This window comes from Panthera leo, chromosome D4 (genome assembly GCF_018350215.1).
Source record: "Panthera leo isolate Ple1 chromosome D4, P.leo_Ple1_pat1.1, whole genome shotgun sequence".
Taxonomy (NCBI): domain Eukaryota; kingdom Metazoa; phylum Chordata; class Mammalia; order Carnivora; family Felidae; genus Panthera; species Panthera leo.
The window spans coordinates 50528868-50553082 of NC_056691.1; the positions used below are offsets into that span (position 1 = coordinate 50528868).

Sequence of the window (24215 nt, forward strand, 5' to 3'; positions counted from 1 at the left end):
AAAATGGGCCAACAGCTGTGGCCAGATTCAGAAGAGCCCATCCTGGAATCTGTGAAAATGAACTTGGAGCATGATCTCACTGAACTGCACTTTCCCGACTTAGATGGGGTTTTGCTATTCCACACTCAAGCATGGCTTGGTGATGCAATCAACCTAAAGTTATTCAGGCAAAAACATAAAAACAAAAACACCTGAGACACTGGTATTCCCTCTCACACACTGCTCTTTGCGCAGAACTGCTGATCATTCAGATGATGCCTCCCCTGGCCACTCTCTGCAGCCTCTGTCTGCTCACTTCCTCCCTCTCAATCTCACCCTCTTCCAATTAGGTTTTCACTGAAATGACACTTGGGCGGCATTTTTGTTTTTTTGTTTTTTTTCTCTCCTCCTCACATGGAGCTGAGCACACCTCCCCACCCCATACAAAGATAGTCATGTTCAAAGGCAGGTCCCGTGGCATTCTCTGCCTGAGACTGTCTGTGAAATGACACGCCTGGGGTGCTTCAAAATATCACCACGAAGGATATCACCACACAAACTCTGCCAACCCTAGGGAGAGGAGGGAGCAATCTTTCTCCCTAAAAAGAATACCTTCCCAAAGGCTGGCTCTACCTGGAAAGAGGTGTGAGAAAACTGAGGGCACTAAAAGTGCTTTTCCAGAATAAAAATACGAGCTGGAAGTTGGGAAGATGGAGAAAGGATGGTGCGGTTTTTTTTTTTTTTTCCTCTTTTAAAATAGACAATAGTTCCTCTGTATCACAAATGCTTAGTTGCTGACAAAAAAGCAGCAATCATCCATCAGCCGCCTCCTCGTGTCTCCAGCAAATAAGAACTTGCTGTTCTGCTGTTCTGACGATGAGGATGCTGTCAGTTACCATGGACCTCAGAACAGTCTTCTTGCATCACCTTACATGACCCTCAGTATCACTTGTTTGGCTGTTTCCCTGGGGCCTGGAGTATCTGCTTGCATGGACACCAATGGGAAACCTTCCTGCATACGCTGCCAGTCTCCTGTGCACGCCATCAAAAGAGCCTCCATTCTGATGAGAGTGTGTGAATGAGACAGAATAATCATAGCAAATCCTTGTCACAAAACCCTGCAGTGTGGCTGGTACTCACAAATACTTCAGTAAATATTAAAATCTCATGAAGTTTGGAGATTTTTCTTCCAGAGATACTTAGATAATGAACTTCAAGACATCAGTCTCTTGAACCACATGGGTATTTATTCAGACTTTCAACCAGCTTTAAAGTCACTCTTTCTTTTTGCCTCAATGTAAAAGGCTGACTGAAGGGGAAAACAATCATCTTTGGAGGATTATGTCTCAACCAAGTCCCTTAATGTGCCACTACTGGCTACCATTTATTAAACTCTACTATGTACCAGATCCTTTACATGTATTATCAACATTTTATTTTTTATTTTTTTAATGTTTATTTTATTTTTGAGAGAGAGAGAGAGAGAGAGAGAGAGAGAGAGAGAGAGAGAGAGCACACATGCATGAGTTGGTGGAGGGGCAGAGAAGAGAGAATCCCAAGCAGGCTCTGCGTTGGTCAGCACAGACCCCTGTGTGGGGCTTGAAACCATGAACCACGAGCTCATGACCTGAGAGGAAGTCAAGAGCCAGAGGCTCAAGGGACCGAGCCACCCAGGTGCCCCAATTATTAACATTTTAATCCCCATTATAGTCTTACATGGTGGATGTTTTTATGACCATTTAAGAGAAAAAGAAATTGAGGCTCAGCTAGATGAAGTAATTTGGCAAAAATCACAAAATTAGTAGAAAGTAAGGCTAAATTTTGAACCCAGAACTCCTCAGCACTAAAACATAGATGATTTTTTTTCTCACTAAAACTGTTTTGAAATCTCACGAACACTTTTATGTTTTCAAAGCTCCTTCACATGTAGATTTCAAAGCTCCTCACAACAAGACTATAAAGAAAGCTAGAACAGATGGTATTTTTATCTCCATTTCACAGATAAGGAAACAGAAACTCTGATCTCCTCCAGTCCTCATTCCAAATGCATTAAACATTCTGCCATGCTCAAACATTACGATGTCTCTTTTGCTCAAACTTTTTTATCTAGAATGAAGCTCCCTGGAAATGCAAAGAGCTGATAGGCAAGTCCCCATGTTTAATGACACTGGCCATCCAGGATGGGCAATAACAATTTCATCATTTAACTGAATGGATGAACAAACAGGCATCTGTGTCTTTATTTGAGTGTCAAATGCTATATTGTGGAAGATACCCAGAAGTTTGAAGTGAAAAAGGGAACAGGAAATCCACCTGGACTTACTTTCCAACCCCAAGCCCCATCAGGACCCTTGCCCATAATTTATACAGTGGGCTTATTAAATGGTTGGAGCAGTGTTTCTCAAATGTTAAGGTGGGATCGTGTTAAAATTCAGGTTCAGATCCAGTAGGTCTGGGGTGATGCCTAAGCATCTGCATTTCTAACAAACTCCCTGGTGATGCTAACTCTACAGCCCACAGATTACACCTTAGGTCACTATGAGAGCTTGCTAGAAATGCAGGCGCTCAGGTCTCACCCCAGACCTGGTATATCTAAATGTGCACTTTAACAAAATCTCAGAAGTATGTACTTTGAGGAGCACTGGGTAGGAGGGCTGCCTGACTAGCCTGGTAAAGGGACAACTGAATATACTTCCATTTGTTGTTTTGTGGACAGTTTGCTTCATAAACATAGTCTTCAGGGGTGTGTGTGTATGCGTGTGTTTGTAGGTGTGTGTGTGGTGTGTGTGTGTGTGTGTGTGTGTGTAAGAAGAATGAGGAGAAACTCACTGTTTTGAATACAAATGCCTGATGGTGACAATGACCAGGTCTATTGTTCTGGATTGATTTGGAGAGCACAGCGCCCAGAACCCAGAAGGTTCCCAGTAAATAACTTTCCATAAATGCCAGATGGAATGGGGCTGCTGCTAATGGCTGCTGCAGCCTCACGCAGAAATGCTTCTTTGGCTAAAGAAAATGTAACACTAGCAACAACACAGTTGTTATTCTCTGTCCTTGTCCAGTCTCCAGAAAGGAAAGAACAAGTCATAAGTTTTGCCCCCTGGGTAGAACTATAATAAAATTTTATGTTATGAATAGTGTCTACTACAATGCTGGTTCTCAATAAATATCTGAAGCCAACTGCTCATTCAATCAATGGACATTTACGAAAGACCTTGTATGTGCCAGACTCAAAGCTAGGCACCAAGGACCCAGAGCTGATGAAAACTTGGTGTCTGCCTTTGAAAAGTCCACAATTTGCTGTCTAGTTTGAGGTTAGTTTATCAGCTTTTGCTTTTTAAGCTACAAAGTGAAATGCATCAACGTGGATAGTGATGTGACTTCTTCACAGGATTATTCCAGTTAGGAATGCAAAGGGTACTGAAGAGTGAGGTCTCATGGAAAGAGAAAAATGGAAACCCAAATAAACAGCATAAAATTGACAGGAGCTCCATGTGTTCTCCATATTTTCTGCTTAATAGATCAATTATAGCAATAAAACATGTGCACTATAAAAATATGCACAGAGAATTCGGCCAGCCTGCGAGGGAATGTTGACAAGGTAACTAAGCAACACTGGCAAGGAAAGTTCTTATTTTTCTTTTCCTCTTGATGTCTTCTGCCTTATTAGTTGAAAATTCAAAGTGTCCTTGCCAGGATGAGGAAGAAATGAAGCAATTCTCCCATTCACTCTGGAGAGATCCATCTTTCTAGGTGTGACCACCTCTAAAGAGATGTTGGTAGTACAGAAGGGTGGGCAGGACAGAAAGGAGAGGAACCAAAGCTGGTATTAGTTGGGGAAAAAAGTTCACTATCTCATCTACAGGATGGAGGACTCCTGGCAGGACCAGCCGGCAGGGCGATTCACCATAGGAAGGTAAGGGAAATGCCCCAGAAGTGCCCCACATGAAGGAGGTTTCATGTCATTTTCATTGCTGGGGTCCCAGGAGCTTGGATGGTGCCTGGCACATAGCCAACTTCACTGAATATTTGCTGAATGAACAAAGAGGTGACAGTAAATGAAAAACCCTTTGCATCAAAGTGAAATCATGGAAGTAAAAACAAATTGAATCTCCTGCACTGTAGTTTTTTGGGGACTCCACCTCTATCTGTAAGCTCAGTGTCAACTCACTGAGGTCTGACATTACCAGCTGCTGGGCCGCTCTGAAGCATCCTCTCCTGAAAGATAAAGACATCTGTCCAACTTCTCTCCCAAATGGACTGCTCTTTTCCCATGTGTTACCTAAAAATTCAAGCTCTTCAGAATTGAAGAACGACTAGCTTGATCTCTCATCTTTCCACCATTTTTCTCTTTATGACTGGAATAGTACATGGAACTCTTTTATGACACCCCAGAAACCGAATAAAAGTAGTTAAGGTTTTTACTTTAAAGGAGTGTGTGAATGAAATGAATATCATCTGACCTTTCTAGGCTCCAATAAGAGACACATTTCTTCCCCCAACTAATATACCTCCCCAACTTCAAGCCACCATATCATTGCATTTTAGATTAGTTGGGAGAAACACACTTGCCTCATTTTAATCTTCAAAGACATGCATGATTTCCGAGTTTCCAAATGGCCATGCTATTTCTGAACCATATTAAGTCAGTATAAGCAGGTACAGCTATATGGAAGTCTGTCACACGACCCTCCCTGTCATTTCTGACATTTCCCCCCTCTTCAACATCAACATTTAAGTTACCCTCTTACTGGTTCAGTCACTTATTTATTCAGTCACCAGCACAGACATTCTACCATTAGAAATGGGAGTAAATGTTCTGAAGAGGAAAACATCACATGCAACCTTGTGCACCACAATGACAGCAACAGCAGTGATCAATCAATGTATGGGTGGCTACAGCAGAGACCTGTAATGGTTCACCATTCACTCACAGACATAGTGACATCACCATTCAGAAGAGGATGCTTGGTGGGGAGAAAAAGTGAAAAGGGTAGAAGGATAAAAGCGGGTAGGATTTATTTGGTGTGGTTTAATTCATGACATTTTTAGGTTCTGGTGAAGAAAAGACAGACTTAAAAAAAAATGTTTTCTTAAAGGGAATAACATTCTCCTAAATATAGGCCTTCTGGAGCCCAGGAGAGATTGGCTCACATTCCCAGTAATGAGGAAGATGGCAAATCTTTGATCCAACCTTGGACAGAATGGATTCAATCCTGAGGCAGTTCAAAAAAAAATAGTGAAGGTAAAATTATTAGAAGATAAATGCTCAGTTGACCCATTAAGTATTTATGAAAGACATCCTAATTATTTTATTAATTTTTTAAAGGGGAGAAAAACTTCTCCAACTCAGTAACCACTTGCGGTATTATTTCCAGATCTTTGCACTAGCTAAAAATATTTCTAGTTAAAAAAAAATCGACATAGGATTTGAGGACCCAATACCTAAGGCATGTAAAAATAAGGAAACGGAGGATAGGAGGGAATGACAGCTACTATAATAGCTGAAATTTAAAAATTAAGGCAGATTTTTTTTCATTTTTAAATTTAGTTTTTAACATATAGTATACTAAATTACATTTTCAGATTTTTATTCAGATTTTTTAACTCATTTTGTGCCAGTTTCAGAAAGTTGTGTCCTTTAAGTAAGTTTTCCATTTCATCTGTTTGTTGAATTTATTGACATGAAGTTTCATAATATTCCCTTATTATTCTTTAAATGTCTACAAGACTTGCAATGATAACCTTATTTTGATTTCAAATATTGTTAATTTGTATTCTGCTTCTGCTATGGACTGAATGTGTGCCCCAAAAATTCATATGTAAAACTCTGACCCCCAATGTGACGGTATTAGGAGGTGGGGCCTTTGGGAGGTAATTAGGTTTAGATGAGATCACGGGCGTTGAGCACAATGGTGGAATTAGTACCTTTATATGAAGAGGAAGAAACACCAGCGCTTACTCTCTCCACTGTGTGAGGACACAGTGAAAAGGCAGCCATCTGCAAACCAGGAAGAGCGCTCTTACCAGAACCTAACCATGCTGCAATGGACTTCCAGCCTCCAGAACTGTGGGAAATAAATTTCTGTTGTTTAACTCAAAAAAGAAAAAAAATAAGGCAAGTAAAAAATAGATATTGCTTGTTAAAGCACAGGTGTATACCAGCTGGTGTGATGTCACTCAGAACCCCTATCAGATACTGGGATAAAGGTCATTGTCAATTACCATTTCCTTCTTTCTCTTTGAGACAGGGTATGACAATTCATTCTTGGAAAAGTCTTGCTTTAAAGGGAAAATGTACAAATTCAAGGAAGTTGGTTCCTGTAACTGTCAACAGACTTATTTACTCTTAGCCACGCTAAGTGAATTTGAGTCTCAGGATCTGGAAAATTTTTATACCCGGCACTATGGGAACTTATGTATGACATCTGGAACCACTGCAAGAGATCTCTGAAGGGGAGCGGAGAGAACAAAATGGGCCAGAAGACTGTAAATTGGAAAATACAGTTCTAATTTTCAAACAATACTATTTTTAGCTTGGGGAGATGGGTAAAAGTGAGACCAACTGCAGGCAAGATTTAGAGCAATATAACTCAATAGCTAAGAGCACAGCATCCACAGGTTGCTGCTCATTTGAAAGGGCATATGTAAAATGTCTGGAACACAGTAAGCACTGAGTAATCTGGTCTGCGATTACCATCATCATCCTTTGAATCATATTATGATGCTAGTTTTAACAGAGAGTCAGATTCTTGAGAGGCCAAACAGCTTCTAAGACAAATCTTAGAATGCTTAAAATTCTATTCAACCTAACTATGCAACAGTAACAATAACTAATATTTATTTTGCAATCTATTTTCATTTTTTTAACAGTTCTATGAGTTAGGTATTATTATTATCCGCGTTTTACACTTAGAGAAACTTGAGACACAGTGAGATTAAAACTTTGTCTCAGGTCATAGAACTTGTAAGTAGGCAGGCTGACTCCAAAATTCTAACTTTAATTAAGACTGCTTCTCTAGACATTTTGGGTAGTTCACAACAACAACAACAACAACAAAATGAAAAACAAACAACAAATAAACAAAACAAAAACAGAGGAACTTCTAGGGCAATTTCCTCTAACAGAGGAACTTTCTAGGTTAGGGAAAGGGATGGGAGAAACAAAGACTTAGCCCTATGTACCTGGTCATGTGCCACTACCAAAGCCTTGTATTTCTTGAACCTTTGTGGTTTAGATTCAGAAGGGCTGGATTTTGACTGGCAATGACTCTAACTAGCTATGTCTTTGGATGAGACACCCTTTTTTAGCCTCAGTTTTTCTTTAAAGATAACAGCACTTATCTCTCAAGATTACTGTAAAAATTAAAGAGATAGTGAAATCACTTCATCAATGAAAATCATTATGCAGTATGGGCACAGGGACTAATGACAACGAGAACCACAACTGATGACAGAACATGAAGAAATTTCATGAAGTCAAGGAAAATGATTCCATTCAAATATGTGTTTATGACTAAGAAACAGGGCCAGGGAATAGGGATGATGGGAGCCCTGAATAAGAGGAAACAAATCAAATGCTTCCTTCTTGCTCAATTTGGATAGACTTCTGATTCTCAGGCAAAAAGAAATAGTAATCTAAGTGATTTGATGATGCATCAATATTCTCCTACATCTATAGCCTGGTTAGCTCAATACTGTAAGATAGCTCCAGTGTTTCTGCATATAATACAATCTAGTGCATTATTAGGGCAAATTATATCCGTCCTGCCTTCCCAGTAATCCTTCAAACACTTTTGAGAACTGAGTATAAAAGCGCCTCATTTTAACCTTCAAAATGCTTTACATTTAATACAACACATCAGATTACAACTCAGCTGTGACCTCTGCTAGAGTGATCCTGCTGGAGGATTCAACTGCACCCTCAGAAACTCTCAAGAGAGAAAAGACAACCATCTACCTGTGGGCTTTTCAACTGGCTTTGGTGAAAACAGATGGATATAGAGGGTAAGACAGAGATAAAACTGAGACAAATAATTAATGATGCCATCCTCTCTACATGTCTGAACATTCCACAACTGAAAAAGAGGTCTGACATAAAATGGAATCAAACAAGTAATTGAAAAGGATATGGGCACATGGAGGACTGTGCCAGACCCTACCTCTACAGTCAGAAAGATACAGTCTTGAGTCCAAACTCTACCCCTCAACTGGTTACCCTCCTCAGTTAAACACTGTCTCTGTGTTTCAATTTCTCTTTGAATCAATGAGGGCAGGAGTATCAATATCACAGTGTGTTTGGGGCTAAGTGAGAAAATGTACTAAAGATGGGCAAATGTCAAATGTCATACTTATTAATCCAGACTTCTGTTAGGTTTCGGGTGGCTTCGTGATCATGCAGGATCTGAACCATAATCTGATCTGTTCTTTGACTTCTTTCTTGTAAGAGCTGAGCATCTGACCCTAAAATATATAAACTCTTGGAAAATTTGGGAGCAGAGTTCTGTTCTCCCACTTCTGGATTTTATGAGGATCTTCCCTAGGTACACAATTGGTCTTTCTCTTTTTACTAACGTTGGCTAGGGGAAGTGGAAGGAGTAATTAATTGGTAAATTTTACCAGTATCAATTGGGCATGCTCAGCTGGCTCACCCAGCTCTTGGGAGCTGCCTGCCTTCAAGGAGTGTGCTATTTGCGGTTTCCCCAACTTTCTGAATGGAGGAAGCCTGCTCTCTCCAGTGCTGCATGGGAAAAGTGGGTAACTCTGGGGTGTATTAGCAGGCTCATTTGGCTAACAGACCTAGAGATTTGTCTTCCATTCTGGCTTCCGTAAGCTGATATCTGTTTTTGTTGTTGTTGTTGTTGCGTTAACTTCTTCAGAAGCCATGTAGAGAAGAGTGGCATTATTTGTGTACTGGGGGCCATCCTGGAGACCCCAATATTAGGTTGTGCAGCCTGGTTTGCAAAGGTAGCTGGGTTTTGGTAGAGACTCATTGCGACATCAATTAAAGGAGAGCCCCATACAAGATACAACTTAAAATTTATCTGCAGGAAGTCTGTGCCTACATACCAGGCACATAGTCTTCTCCAGGGTTTTCTCAGACAAGAGAGATAACCCAGTCACAGAGAGCATCTGTCTCAGTTACTGTTCGGCTGCAGGCATAAAGAGAATGCTCAGGGGGCCTGGGTGGCTCAGTTGGTAGAGCATGTGACTCCTTGTCTAGGATCGTGAGTTCAAGCCACACAGCCCCATGTTGGGCATAGGGCTTACTTAAAAAAAAAAAATACACATTTTTAAAAAGAAGTCATCTAAAATTCACTTAAAAATAAACTTCCTGGGGTGCCTGGGTGGCTCAGTTGATTAAGCATCCAACTCCTGATCTCAGCTCAGGTCATGATCTCCTGGTTCATGGGACTCAGCCTCACATCTGGCTCTGCGTTATCTCTATCTCCTCTCTCCCCCACTCCCCAGCTCATGTGAATGTGTGTGCACGCACACGCTATCTCTCTCACAATAAATAGGTAAACTTAAAAAAAAAAGAGTGAGAATGCTCAGAACAGAGTACCCACTCATCTGTGAGGTGTTTATAAACCTTCCCCAATAGTCAGTGAGCAGCAGACTTTATAGTCCCATGCTGTATGTGGCTACTGTTCAGGAACATATCACCAGTGTTCTCCATGGGTAATCTAGAAACTTCAACCCAGATGAGGCCTCTTCTTTGCCAAACACATTTGGCACAAATTTCTCTCTGAGTTAAATTTAACCTCTGGTATAAAGTAAGGGGAGAAAGGTGGAGAAAGAAGGGGGGAAAAAGAAGGAGAGGCCAATTATCATTGTCCTGTGACTTCCGCCTCTTGTACATACCTCTCTCGCACACACACACATATCTTGACCTCACACTATACTCCTGAGCTCACATGTCTGGCCCCTCCATCAGTCTGTGAGGGTGGGATCATACCCTAGACTTTACTGCAGTTTGAGTACCTAACACAGGACCCAGCATAAATAAGAAGTCATTAGTTTTGCAGTTGAACTGTGTATCTAAGTGATGGCTAATCAAATACTGCACCCATGAACAGTTGCTTCTCCGGTGGAGAGGGCAATGCTCCCGGAATCAGGATGACATGATCAATGAGCACTGGGTGTTGTATGGAAACCAATTTGACAATAAATTTCATATTAAAAAACAAACAAACAAAAAAAGAAAGAAAGCTTTTCAGAAAACAGAGATACTTGACACAAGGTCAGCAGCAGCCACTGGACACGTGGTTCCCCAGGCCAATCTAAACAGCTCACAGGTTTTCATTTTCCAGCATTCACTAAAAAAGTCAGGTCCTTTGGAACTATGTCCAGCCTTAAAAGAATGTTTAAAAATTCATGGTAGATCTTTGTAAAGATCTTTGCATAGTGTTACAAAAATCTCTACCTGTGTGCTTTGTTTAAAAAGTAAGTTTAAAATATATAGCTGAAAGAAAAAATAATGGGGAAGAAAAGAAGTCAATCAACTTGGGTAATTTTTTTTTCTAATGGAAGAAGAAAATGTATCCTATTACCTTCTTTGGTGCAAACTCTGCTTCTGTGACTTTGATGTCCATCCCCAGGCCTCTGTTACATCCATCCTTGTCCACTTTTACCCCTTCATACTGGGTCCTGGCAGCAGGCATTGTGACCCCTTACCTGTGTCCCCACCATCCTGCAGAGTACCAAGGAATTCACTTTCCTCAAGCATGATCCTGCTACCCACCTGTGTGTATGTTGGGAGGCCTGTAAGCAAGATCATTGCTGATATGATTTTACAGCAGGAAGAACCCTCAAAAATCACTTAATTCAATTCAACTTCTTTTTTTTTTTTTAGATTTTATTAGATATTATTTATTATTATTTAGATTATATGTGTGTGTGTTCAATGCAACCTCTTAATGTATTAAATACAAAAACAGAAACAGACATGCCTCATATCCAGAAAAGTGAGGTGAGATCCACAGTTAGAACAGTCTAGGGCTAAAAGCAAAGTCTCAACCCTGAGGCCAGTGTTCTTTCCACAAAGCCATGAGTCTCTTCAATGGTTAAGCAAAGCTGACACCTAAGCACCCTTCAAAAGGGCCCCCAAATTATTATATTATATATAATTATATAAATTAATTAATTAATTAATTTATTTATTTATTTATTTATTTATTTATTTATATTTTAATCCCCCGGTGGTGGATTTGGGTGGTTTTTAAGGCTTTTATTTTTTTAAGCAAGACAGTCCATTTCTCCCAAATAAAACCTTATGTGGGACCCAATTATAGAAAAATAGATAAAAATTCTCTCTTCTGTGGTATAAGCAGGGAGAAGGACACTCACTCTTAGTCTACCTCTCCCAACAGGCACAGAAACCTCCCTGAGGACCTTCAGGTTTGGCTCTATAGAGCAGACAGTGCACCAGGCCGCTAATGGCCACTGCACCTGTCAGTGACTAAATCTCTGCCCTGGCCTTTCCTCGGCTGGCCCGCCTGCCATCATCCTTCTTCAGTCTTTAAGGCCTAGACATCTGCCACCACCTCCAGGCAGGCTCTCCTGACCACACTGTTAGGAAGTGACCCTGTCTCCCCTTTGCTACAAAGCTCTGAATATTTAACCCTTCCACTGCACCAAAACAGTCCGAATCATTTGTGATTCTCATGCCCTCCTCCCTGTCTGACCTACCTATGGTCAGGGCCCACCCACCTATCTGGGAGCCCCTGAGTTTCCATCAAATCACACTTCAAACACAAGCTGTCACTCAGGTGAAGTTTCAACCCACCTCTTTACCTTCCCTCCTGACCCTTCCCTAATCTGGCTTGGTTTCTACTCATTCTTTTTAAGTTCATTTGAACCCTTGCTTCTCAACAAATATTTATGAGTTCCACTCACTCTGCTTGAGTTCAACACTCTTCCCCCAGCACTGCCTCCCGTTTGTTCTTTCTCTCCTCTCGAGTTCTGGGGTCTCTGGTAGAAGGTGAATGGTTGCTGAAGAAAAAAAATACACCCCCTACTCACCCAGAGCCATCTGTCCATTGACTATCAAGTTCCCCCTGGACCTCCTAGGGACCATCACAAATGACAGAAGACCAAAATCACCTGGATGTTTGTTCAAAATGCAGACGCTAAGGTCCCGCCCCTCACCTTCAGATGTATGGACTCTGATGCATTCCAAAGTTTAAGAACTCCCTAGGACAGGGAGTTTGACACACCAGACCTAGCCTCTCCAGGAGTCCCTGGGCCAAAACTCATTTACTGAGGAGAATGGTCAGGGGAGAAATGTGGCCATCTGGAAAGATGAATGTCCAGCAGTAAAGTGACAGAAAAAGTCCTTAGGAAGAAGGAAGGCTTACCTGAATCACAGTGGAAATAGAGAGGGTGGCCCTTTCCCTGACTGGTCCATCAGCTACACCACCAATGGAAAGCCTGGTCCAGTTAACCACACCCTGCCTGTGTCTGTGGGCCCCTCTATTATACAGGCTGGTGGTTAAGTAAATGAGTGTGTGATCAGACAGCCTGGGTTGACTCCCACATCTATCATTTTCAGCACTGTGGACTCCCGAGCTTGTGCAACATCGCTAAACTTCAGTTTCCTCTTCTACAAAAGGGGATAGAATTAATTCTCTATCACATAGTATTTCTAAGAGATTGAAATGCCTTTATCCAAATAAAGCATGTGACAGAGCACCAGGCACAAATAGGTCTGTCATAAGCACTGGCTTTTAATTCTTATCATTAACACTGCTTTCTTGAACCCACTCATTCATGTGTGTCCCGTCCCTTCTGGACAGAAAACTCTAGGCTTTCTGCTTTCTTTCTCTTAGAAAAACACTCCTAGTGGATTTCACCTGGTAGGCTTGTGATGGTGACAAAATGAGGCAGTGGGTGGAGAGAGGCTAACAGTGGGTCGGCCACCCTGGAGGTACTCTGCAATCGTCCATGATTAGTGAAAAGGCTGATCCACCTTAGCCATGCCCTGGCTGCCAGGAACAGCAGGCTTTCCCTCATCAGAGCTAATGCTCTGCACCTCCTTCCTGCTACCAGGCAGGGGAGACTTTCTGGAGGGCAGGGGCTTGATTCAGGAAGTGTTTCCAGGGCCCAGAGGGAGAAGTTGGCGGGCAAGCCTGTGCTGATTAGACATTTATGCCTATTATTTGAGCTCTTCTCACAGCAGTGCCAGAAAAACTCATCCTGAGTCAATGGGTGCTTTTTTAAATACCAAATATCTCCATTCTGATTTTCTTATGTAAGCACAATGTGTAGACTTGCCAGAAATGTTAAAAATAGACAACCAAAAATCAAAGAGAAAAAACCTTCTCATAGTTTCTAAATCAACCTTGCATGGAAACAGTTACCACACAAAAGTGGGATGGGGGTAATTTTTTCATTCATTTAGGGGAGTGGTTTTTGTTCTTCCTGTTTTTATTCTTTGGATAGTTGTATTTATTTTCCCCCACACTATTCTTTAATGACAAGTGAGGGTGGCCCACTCTTCTTAAAAACAATAAAAGCTAGAGGGGGCGGGGGGTGGGGGGAAGCCTATAAACCTTCCAAAGGCATGGAGAACTTTTGCCCAGAGAAGTGAACTGCTCAAGTAAAGCCATGGAAAACAACTGTGGCCGCAGGCACTGGGCTGAGCCAAGCCCCTGTGGTGAGGACTCACTTTATTTCTGGTCCAAGCACAGAGTCCAGGAAGCCACATCCACTGACTTCCTTTTCATTTAAGATTCTACATTCATCAATATGTCTATTGAGAAGCCTCCATAAGAGATTTCCTCTTTGCTCTAAGAGAGAGGAGGAAAAACAGAAGCACAGTGACCATTCCTGGGAAAACAACACCCACCCAGCAAGAGATCAAAACAGGTGTTTGCTACTACCTCCTACTCTGTTTCCTTCTAACTGCATTTTATTCTTTAAAAGAAAAAAAAAGGCAACTTATTGAGTTTTATTAGTGTTTGATTTTATATAAGTGCCAGATGACTCAAATTCCTTTTGGAAGAGGGTGGTGTAAGAATCTATAAAAACTCTGATAAGCAAAACTACAAACATTGCTTCCACCAACTTTAGTCAATTAAAAAAAATTCAAAGGCTTAATATAGTTGAAGACTGAAAAATACAGAGTTCCACACAGACAAAGCTGTCATATTAAAAAAAAAAAAAGAAGAAAATCTAACAGCCACTTTAGCACATGTCAAATGCAGATTTTTATATAACTGATCAAGATACAATCATTTGCAAATATTTATATTTTAAATCACAAGATGGCTGTTTCCCTACTCCAGAGATTGTGAGTGATTATATAGTGAGCTGATTCTCGTTTGGTCTCCCCTAATTTCCCCTAACCCACCGTGGCTTCTAGAAAAAGACAAAAACCAACAGACCAAGCCAGTGGAGCCAAGGAGCCCTGATTTATTTCAGTTTTGAAAGGGTACTACAGTCAGATTCTCTTTTCTGTAGGGAATGCAATCTGCACCACTGGGCTAGCTGTCCTGCACAGAATACACGTTTTTCTCATCTAGTGAAGTAATCTTGTGAAACGTGAGCACAACCTGTGAAGGCGTCTGGGGGAGGGCAGAGGGGGAATGCGAGGTCGTGCTGGGACATGGAGTCACTCCACCTTCGGCAAGCCTCGCTCGCTCACTTGCTCTCTCAGCACTAGGCTTGCAGGAGGGCCCAGACAGGAAGGAGGCAGGGCCTTGACCTTCAACATTTCCAGTAAGCAAAGCTTTCCGTGCTGGCATCACAAGCCGAGATGGAATTGCTGCCCTGAGAGTGAGGTCCCTAAACTGATCTATATCAGAGAGGACCCTGTGGCTTCTCGGGGCAACACGGGGACCAGAAGGTGGAAAATGGGGGCAGAGTAAAGGGAATTCCAGATCCTTCTCCACCCAAAGGGCTAGCCACAAACTGGAAAAGTAGATGATGGCCTCCATCAACATGATCCCTCAGCATCATCATCTTACTCCAGTTCCACCCCTAACCCCACCTTGTTCACAAGAGGAAGGCATCCTGGCATCCATTTGGTAAGATGCCAACACAACCTGAGCTTTCCAGCTAGGCACCTGACCTGATTGCAGCCACAGACTCTTGGAAGACCAATCCTTTCATTTTTATAATAGTCTAGCTTTAGGATGTATTTAATTTTATAAAGCCACCTCAAATTGCGTGGGAGGGAGACAAAGTAATTCTAATGATAATCTGCATTTCCTACAACCATATCCCAGTAAACATAAGCAGGTCCTTGTAAGTAAAGGTGCTTTCTGACTAATAAAGAAATAAACATACACCTCATTATTCCATGGCCTACCAGAAACTCCTGAGGACTGAGGATTTAGAAGAAATGATTCAAGTGGATTTTCCCTAGACCTCATCAGCCCAACCTACCTCTCTCTGATATTACTTTTTCATCCTCCTCACCAAGGCTGGCTGGAAACACCTCACCCAAGCCAGGAAATGAGTTAAGGCAATGACATTTTTTTTAATGGCACAACCCAGGTCTGCATACCCTAGACTAGGTGCCATGATGATGGGGATGGCATGTACCTGCTGGTTAGAACCTTTCTATTCTTTCTGTTACAAGACCCACAGTTATTTCCTGTTCTGGGAAATTTTGGAGGGGCAAGAAAAAGAAGACAGCAAGGGAAGAGATGCTCATGACAAAATCTGCCAAAGCCTCTTTGAGGATCTACAGTCTCTCCTTCTTAGGAAATAGCAAACAGTCCTTTCAAAATGCGCCTTGAAATCTTGAGCAAAGCTTTTAAAAAGAAATCTCATGTTACACTTGAAAATTTAAAATACGTGTAACGTTTCCCTTAGCAAACCCACCTTAACAATCTATCAAAAGACACATATAGTGGACTATTGTGACAAGCAGATTGCTAGGAGGGTCCCCAATGATTTCTGCCTCCTGATATCTATGCCTCTTGAATCATCCTCTCTGTCTAAGTAAGGGCTGGACCTAGTGATTTACTTCTAGAGAATAAGACTTGGCAAGAGAGATGGGGAGCACTTCTGAGATTAGGTTATAGAAGATTGATTTGTCTTGCTTTCATATTCTTTCACTCTCTCTTGCCTGCTCACTTTGATGAAGCCAGCTGCCATGTGGTGAGCTCTTCTTTGAGGAAGTCCACATGACAAGGAACTGAAGGTGTCTTCCAGTCAGTAGTCAGAATGAAGGCTCTCAGACCAACTGTCCACCGAGAACTGAATCCTGCCAACAACCATTGAGTAAGCTTAGAAGGAGATCCTTCCACATTCCACCCTTCAGATAACTGCAGCCCCAGCTTACCCTTTGGTTACAGCCTTGTGAGAGATCCTGAACTGGAGAACCCAGCTAAGCTGTGCCCTGATTCTTGACCCAAAGAAACTGTAAGGCAATATATGTTGTTGTTTTTGAGCCACCAAATTTTGGGGTATTTCGTTATGCAGTAAGAGTAAATAATGTGGCTTTTAAGCATTGGTCTTTGCAATTGCACACAAAAAAGGAAAACAACCCAAAAGTCCATTCAGGGGGAGCTAGTTCAATCAAGAGTGGTATATCCACATAAGAAACATTAGGCAGCCCTCAAAATATAATGAGATCAAAATTTTTGTATTGAGATGGAAAGATTAGTCCACAAAACTTAAAAAGCAAGTTGCAAAACAGTGTGAAACTTCTAAACATGTCAAACATCCAAATTTCCATTCCTGTAAATTCCAGGCAAGCTCTGTACCCACTGTTCCCATCTCCAAAACTAGCAACTGGAGTTATCTAGTTGCTCCAGGCAAACAAACAAAAGCAAAGGGCAAAATATACACAATGAGTGAGAGAAAGAAGAGAGACTGTTCTACTCTCCTCTTTCCCTTCACTCCGGTCTCTAAGCTCTGTAAAGTCTTCCCATTACAGTCACTATAAAACCAAATTTGCTATGTTGGTTCACAAAGACATAATTTACAGATCTGGTCTCTGGATACTCTTCCTTCGTCTATAATTCCTCCTCTCACTTACCTGCTCTATCCACGTTGGCCTTGATGTTTCTATAACACACCAAGTTCACTATCATTTCAGGGCTGCATTAGGTTGCTAGGGCTGCCATAACAAAGTATCACAGACTGGATGGCTTAAATAACAGAAACTTATTGTCTCATGGTTTTGGAGGCTAGAAATCTAAAATCAAGGTGTTAGCATAGCTGTGCTCCTTTTGAAGGAGCTATGGAAGGATCTATTCTATGCCTCTCTCCTTGCTTCTGGCAGTTTGCTAGCAATCTTCGATGTTCCTTGGCCTGCAGACACATCACCTCAGTCTCTGACTTTATCTTCACATGGTGTTCTTGCTGTGTGTGTGTCTGTCTCTAAACTTCCCCTTTTTAAGAGGACATCAGTCTTAATGGATTAGGGGCCCATCCTACTCCAGTACGACCTCATCTTAACTGATTATAACTGAAATGGCCCTATTTCCAAATTAGGTCACGTTCTGAGGTACTAGGGCTTAGGACTTCTATATATGAATCTGGGAGAGACATCATTCAACCCATAACAAGACCCTTTGCAATCACTGTTCCCTCTTCCTGGAAAGTTCTCCACCCAGTGTGGTTGCCCTGAGGATACACCTCACATAAGGAGCATAACTGGCCAAGAGTCGCAGCTGCTGTGCTCTGAAATCCATTTCTACTTTTGTGCCAAAGCCACACTTCCCACAATCTACTCCTAGTCAGTGACTGAGCATGGCAAGGGTACTATAAGGCAAGCTTGTTCCTGGGAGATGAAAAATTCACCTGACAGGTGTCTTTGGCTCAAGGACTCTCCCACAGCCTTGCCAAACACCCTAGAATGCTTCTACTCCATCTTCCTTCCTCTCCTCTGTCTTTCACTTGGGGTTCGACCTGAGTCACAATCTGAGGGCTCTCTTCCAGGCTCCCACCAGCTCCCTCCCCATTTTCTTTTGAAGTTGGAGAAGAGTACTCAAAAGGGCCATGCACTTTGTTGGATGCTCCACTGTAGCTGACTTGAAATTCTTAATATGTTATTTATGAAGAAGGGGACTCACATTTCATTTTGTACTGAATACTGGTTTGGTTCACAGGGGTTGCCTTAATAAGTTTATTGAAAAGCTAATCCATGACTTGGTTATGCTTCTTGTGGGGGCCCGGGATGCTACCCCAGATATCAGCATGACTCTTCACCACTTCATGTAAGCCTCTGGTCAAATGTCATCTCCTCAGAGAGGCATCTTTTGCCATCCTAAGTAAAGCACACTTGATCCAACCCAGTCTCCCTCTCTCTCTTCCCCATTATTCTGCCTTAGTTTTCTTCATAACTCTATCTGATTTTACTGTACCTTTTTATTGTTTGTTTTGTCTTTCCCTTGAGAATGTAAACTATAAAGGGACAAAGACTTTTTGTTTGTTTCTTATTATACCCCCATACCTATAACAAAGCCAGGCACATGATAGGTAGTCAATAATTAGTTTGTATACAAATTAGTTTATAAAAAAAAAAATGTCATACTGAACTCACCCAGCTCCTTATTCAGTTCTAAACATACAAAAAATGTAGCCCAATGTGAACCTCTTGAGAATGTACTTCACAGACCTAGACAATACAACTGTTTTTGTTTTTGTTTAAAAGACAGGCCAGAAATGAGGACAGACTCCAAAGCCAAAGTAGTAGGCATGACAGTAAATACTGTGATCCCTCAGAGGTAAGTTGAATCTGAATATAGCTGGGGCCAGGGCTGGTATTTTAATGTCCAGGTAAGGACAGGTGACATGGACCTGGGACTGTGAAAGGTAGGATAAAAAAAATGAAAATAGGGCCAGAAAAACTACCACTGATCCTCAGTAGCTCAGGGAAGAGGCAAGTAAGTGTGTATTCTGCCCCAATCTCAGGGTGAAAAAAAAATGTATCTAATGAAACAACAAGACACCAAGTCTGTGGCATGCATAAGTATGTGGCCTAAATTTACATTGTTTATATTGTGCAAGAATCCAGAGCTTCTAAATCACCATAAAAATGTTCCCAGGACCAGAGAAGTCTGTGTAGAAATAAACTCAAATTGCTCTGTAGAAATATTTTCCTAACTCAGGACTCACAAGACTCCCTTAAACAATTCCTGTTGAACAAACAAGACAAACAACCAGAGGGAGAGGCCACATTCACAATAAGCAGAAGAATTAGCACCCCAAGAGCTGGTGGTAATAGAATAATGTGATGGATATATAAGCTAATTATATTTATTTTTTAAATAAAAGATGGAATAAAAACTATCACAAAAAAACCCTCTATTAAGAAAGAAAGGCAAGATTTTTAAGAAAAAATAGAATTTTAAGCATTAAAAATGCAACATTAAGTTGAATATTAGATATAGCTGAAAAGAGAATTAGTATCGTGGAAAATGGGTCTGAAAAAATTAATCATAATGTAGCAGAGAGAGAAAAAAGGAGATAGAAAAATATGAGAGGTTGTAAGACATGAAAAGTAGATTGAGAAAATAAAATATGCATTTAATTGGCATTCTATGAGGAAGGAGTAGGAAACTGTGAGAGAAGCAATACTGAAATGATAATGGCTGAAAATTTAACAGAATTAAAGTAATGCCTATACTCTTTATTTGAAACATCACAAGTCTCAAGCAGGATTCAAAAGAAACACACACACACACACACACACACACACACACACACACACACCTGGACACCACTGTGGTAAAATGCAGAATACTGAACCAAGTTGTAAAAGAGAAAGTTGTAAAAGCAACCAGAGAGAAAAAGATAGGTTACCAACCAAATAATGTCAATAAGATTAACAGTAGACTTTTAATCAGGGCCATAGGGGCCAGAAGATAATGGAATAGCATATTCAAAGTGGTAAAAGAAAATAGTTGTCAAATTAATACTCTATATCTAACTGCATTACAGTTCAAATATGGGGCTGAAATAAAGACATATTCATACAAAAAATAAGAGAATGTCCAATTCACAGATGGTCCCTGAAAAAAATATTAAATAATAATATATTTCAATATGAAGTAAACTGAGAAAAAAAGATAAATGATGATGAGCCAAGAAGCTAATAAACATGATAGTAAATAAGTAAATACCAAATGTTTAAAACGTTTTCTTTTTAAAATTATGGGGTAGTTATAAAGAACTCGGAAGTAAAATATTAGGTACAATAATATGGAAGGACAAGTACATTAAAATATTCTAAGGTCCTTGTGTTGTTTGGTATGAGAATAGAGATTCTGAATACTTTTTTTTAATTTAAAGCTAGTCATGCATACTATAATTTTAGGGGAAGTGGCAATGGGGATGAGGGAGAAAAAAATGGAATGTGTAACTTCCAAAGTAGTAAAGTGGAGAAAAAGAAAAAAAAAATAATACCCAAATAAGACTTATACAGACAAATAAACCTGGAAAGAATGTGCCATTAGCAGATCCCCATTAAAGAAAATTTAAAGAATGTAATCCAAGAAATAGACAATTGGTCATAGATGTAATACATATAAATGGAGATAAAAGAAGAAATTGTGAAGATATAAGATGCAAGATATAAGATCTCATGATATAAGAAAGACTTAAAAGGACACAAAATGGTAAATATATAGATAAATCAATACAAACATTGACTATGTAAACAATAAGAGAAACGATGCCTTGTGGGCTTAAAAAGTACATAGATTTCTTTTTAGCATAGGAGTTGGTATGGCATAAATGGGAAGGGTTTTGTTCAGAGGAAGATAAAGATATTAAGCACTTTAGAATATGGTAAGTTAAAGATACATGCTAGGTAGGGGCGCCTGGGTGGCTCAGTTTTAAGCGTCCAACTTCGGCTCAGGTCGTGATCTTGTAGTTTGTGAGTTCGAGCCCCGCATCAGGCTCTGTGCTGACAGCTCAGAGCCTGGAGCCTGCTTCGGATTCTGGGTCTGTCTCTCTCTGCCCCACCCCTGCTCATGCTCTGTCTCTCGAAAATGAATAAATGTTAAAAAAAAAACTTTTAAAGATACATGCTAGGTTAACCACTGAAAGAATGAAAAGATAATATAACTTTCGAAGTGTACAGGAAAAAAAGTGGAGTGAGAGAACAAACCCAATAAACCCAAAAGAAGAAAAGAAAGGAGACAAGAAACATAGAAACTGTAGGACAAATAGAAAGCACAAAAGACTTTGGCAGACATGAATTAAAATATATCAGTAATGATAACAAATGTAAATCCACCAAAGGCTCCAGGTAAAAAATGGTAACAAGGTCAAATACCTCCTGGGGCAGGTTAGGCCACATAAATGAGTAAACAGCTGGTATAAGAAAGCAACAACTCAAATGAAATGTCTTCTCAGGGCCAGGGAGGCAATGGGGTGTAGTGGAGCCTGCAGTAAACTGGTGAGTGAATTTGTATAAAAAAGGCAGCTCTCACAGTTTATTGCCACGTGGGAACACAAACCCAGTGTCATGCAGGTCAACCTTTTCAAACAAAGCTGGAAATCCAGTTTTGTGGCATATCTGATTTTTAAACTCAGGGTACTGATTTTTTTTAAAGCAAATACTAAAAAACAAGAGGAAAATAAAATGCTATCATACCAGTGGATGGAAGGAAAAAAGATAAAATAAAACAAAGAAGCAAAAAGCATGGTAAACAAAGTGCAAAGACAGGAACACAAAACAAAAGAAAACAGGAATGACCCTTGCAAAGCTTTGCAACAAGAATGGAAGTGACGGTTTATACTAAAACACCACCGGGATCCACACCCTATAATTTCCACCCTGTTCAACCTTATCATTTGGCTGAAGAGAACTAACATTAAAGGATGGGAAAAACACGGAATAATCCAAACATAAAGTACATGGAGCCCAGTGGTCACTCAAAATTCAAAATAACGTCTGGATGTTTGTTCCATCGGTTCTGCTTATACCAAGTCTCCTCTGGGGGTTTCCTGGATACCTGGGCTTATCTAGCTGTTAATAAAAAAAGTGATGTTAAATGATGCCTGCGAGGAGGGAGAGGAGGAAGCTGAGAAAGGAAAAGAAGAACCAACAATACTCTGAGTCCACTATTTGAGCCGGTTCCTGGAATGCCAGTTCTTCCCCAGGGCCTAGGAGGTAAGGTCCCACGTGTTCAGCACAGCCTACAAGGCCATTCAGACTGGGTCCTCCGAGCCTCTGCCTTTACATCTCTACCCAGGCAGGTGCCCCTGCCAGGATGTCTGCACTCCCCCTCCACACTTCAGACCAATTCCAACCTAAGTGAAGCATTCTGTAAACACTGCTTGAGGTTCCAGACAAAACCCCTATATGAGGAATGCACCACATGGCTATTTTTAAACTTAGGTAGGATCTGCAAAAATATATGTAATGAGACAAAGAAAATTGTACTCATGATAATTCCAGAAGGCATGAGGGATAAGTGGGTTGGCCTGATGGGGCTGTTCCAGGCAAGGGATGCAGCCATGATGGGGACTGGACTCTTTTCCTGGAGGGTCTACCATGTGAAGAGGCCTCCTGCCAAAGCTGTCTTACCCACTGCAAAACAGGGTCCCAGTGTCTATGATCTATCTCTTTATGGGGTGTACATAAAGATGTGAAGGCTTAAAAGAGATTACTGTCTCCAGAATGCAAACAGAACAACTTAAAATTGACATACATATAATGTTTATATCCTTCATTATTAAATCTAATATTCAAAGGTATTTTATTCTATTTGAAAACAATTGGTAGGTCAATTTTTCTCACTTTTTAACAACACATGACTGAATAACTCCAGAGAAATCAGAGCCAATCAAAACTGAATGAGTAACTTATAGTCAATTTCAAGAGCAAATTATAAAAATGCTTCTCATTTCTTGCCACAAAAAAAATTACATTTAATGTGGCGTGTGGGTGTATGTTGATATGTTCGGTATGTGTGTGGGCAGAAGAGGACCCGGAACCTCAGAAAGTCATAAAGACCAGGACCTGGGTACAGCTGGAGCGACAGGGAGGGCCAGTAGAACGTGATATGGTGCAGAGGGCATGGCTGAGGTGGTCCCTCCCTTCCTCTCAAGAAATCATTACTGAAACTATAGATCCAGGAAAATGTTGATTCCTTGTGGATGTTGAAAGAGCACTTAGAGTCCAGGTTGGATTCTGAGTCAAGTGAGAAGGCTGCACATTCAGGAGCAGGGGCAGAGAAACAAACAAAAGGTGGACCAGAGCAGGGATGAGGGGAACAAAGAAGCAAAAGAGTGTGCAGAGCAGGGGTGAGGAGGACAAAGAAGCAAAAGGAGGGGCAGAATAGAGATGAGAGGGGCAGGGAAGCAAAAGGGTAGCCAGAGCAGGGGTGAGGGGCTATGTTGAACTTGCAGCACCAGGAACTGGGGTTTAGACCAAATTCTACATAAGTCTTTCAGGGGCAGGGATGCCCCAAGTGAGAGATGTTACCTGCATTTCATAACATACACTTTTCTAAAAAATGCACAACCTGTCAAGATTGTCTGAGGCTAAGGATGGCTGAAAACAGAAGTTATAAGAATCCATCACAAGGGCTCCCTTCAAAGATGAACATTTGTTACGAGAGAAGAAGAAAGGCTAGTCACATGCTGCCCAGAAGACCTTGATCCTAAAAGGTCTTCCAGGGTTTCCTCGAAAGTCTGCTGCCTACCAGGTGGGGGTGAGAAGTTAGTCTCTGTGTTTTTAGTTATAACGGACTGATATTAAAACAAAAGAAACAAAACAAATCCGGGTGGGACAGGAAACCATAGGAAGTGCACATTTCTCCTGTACAAAGCTGATGGGTGGGAAGCAGTAAGCAGAGAGCTAAGTCTATTATTTTCAGCTTATTTCAACTTTAAATGAAAAAGCAGTTAGCCTTACTTTAGCCTACTTTTTTATTACAAAGTTAGCCTCCAACTTCGAAGTCACTCTAATGCATCTGCATTAAAAGGTCACCATAAAATCTCCATAGGCAGTGGTCCCAGGATGATTCCCTTCTGCTGCATTTCAGGTCTGCCCGCCTGCAGACCTGCTCTTATGCACCTGCACCTGCCCTGTGGATATGAAGGTTGCACAGATCGACCCCTCTGACTCCACCTGTTCATCTCTCATCTGTCTCTCTCCTATTCTCTCTCTCTCTCTCTCTCTCTCTCTCTCTCTCACACACACACACACACACACACACACACACACACACACACAAACACAAAGCTCAGGATTCCACTCATTCCTGGGCTATTCTGTAGGTGCTCATATCCAGGCATCAGGCTTACCAGGGTACAAGCCA

The 24215-nt window shown here is 41.1% G+C and overlaps 1 protein-coding gene across 4 annotated transcripts in view; it reads right to left on the reverse strand.

The window, feature by feature from the left end:
- The window catches only part of MOB3B (MOB kinase activator 3B), a 197828-nt gene that overhangs the window by 122636 nt on the left and 50977 nt on the right, over positions 1-24215 (reverse strand). For 3 of the 4 annotated variants that reach the window (XM_042912673.1, XM_042912672.1, XM_042912670.1), the window contains exon 4: positions 16066-16195. The gene's annotated coding sequence lies outside the window, so the exon portion shown is untranslated. Of the gene's footprint in view, positions 1-4261; positions 4284-16065; positions 16196-24215 lie in introns of those variants that run through there. The other variant, XM_042912671.1, reaches the window with a different exon arrangement.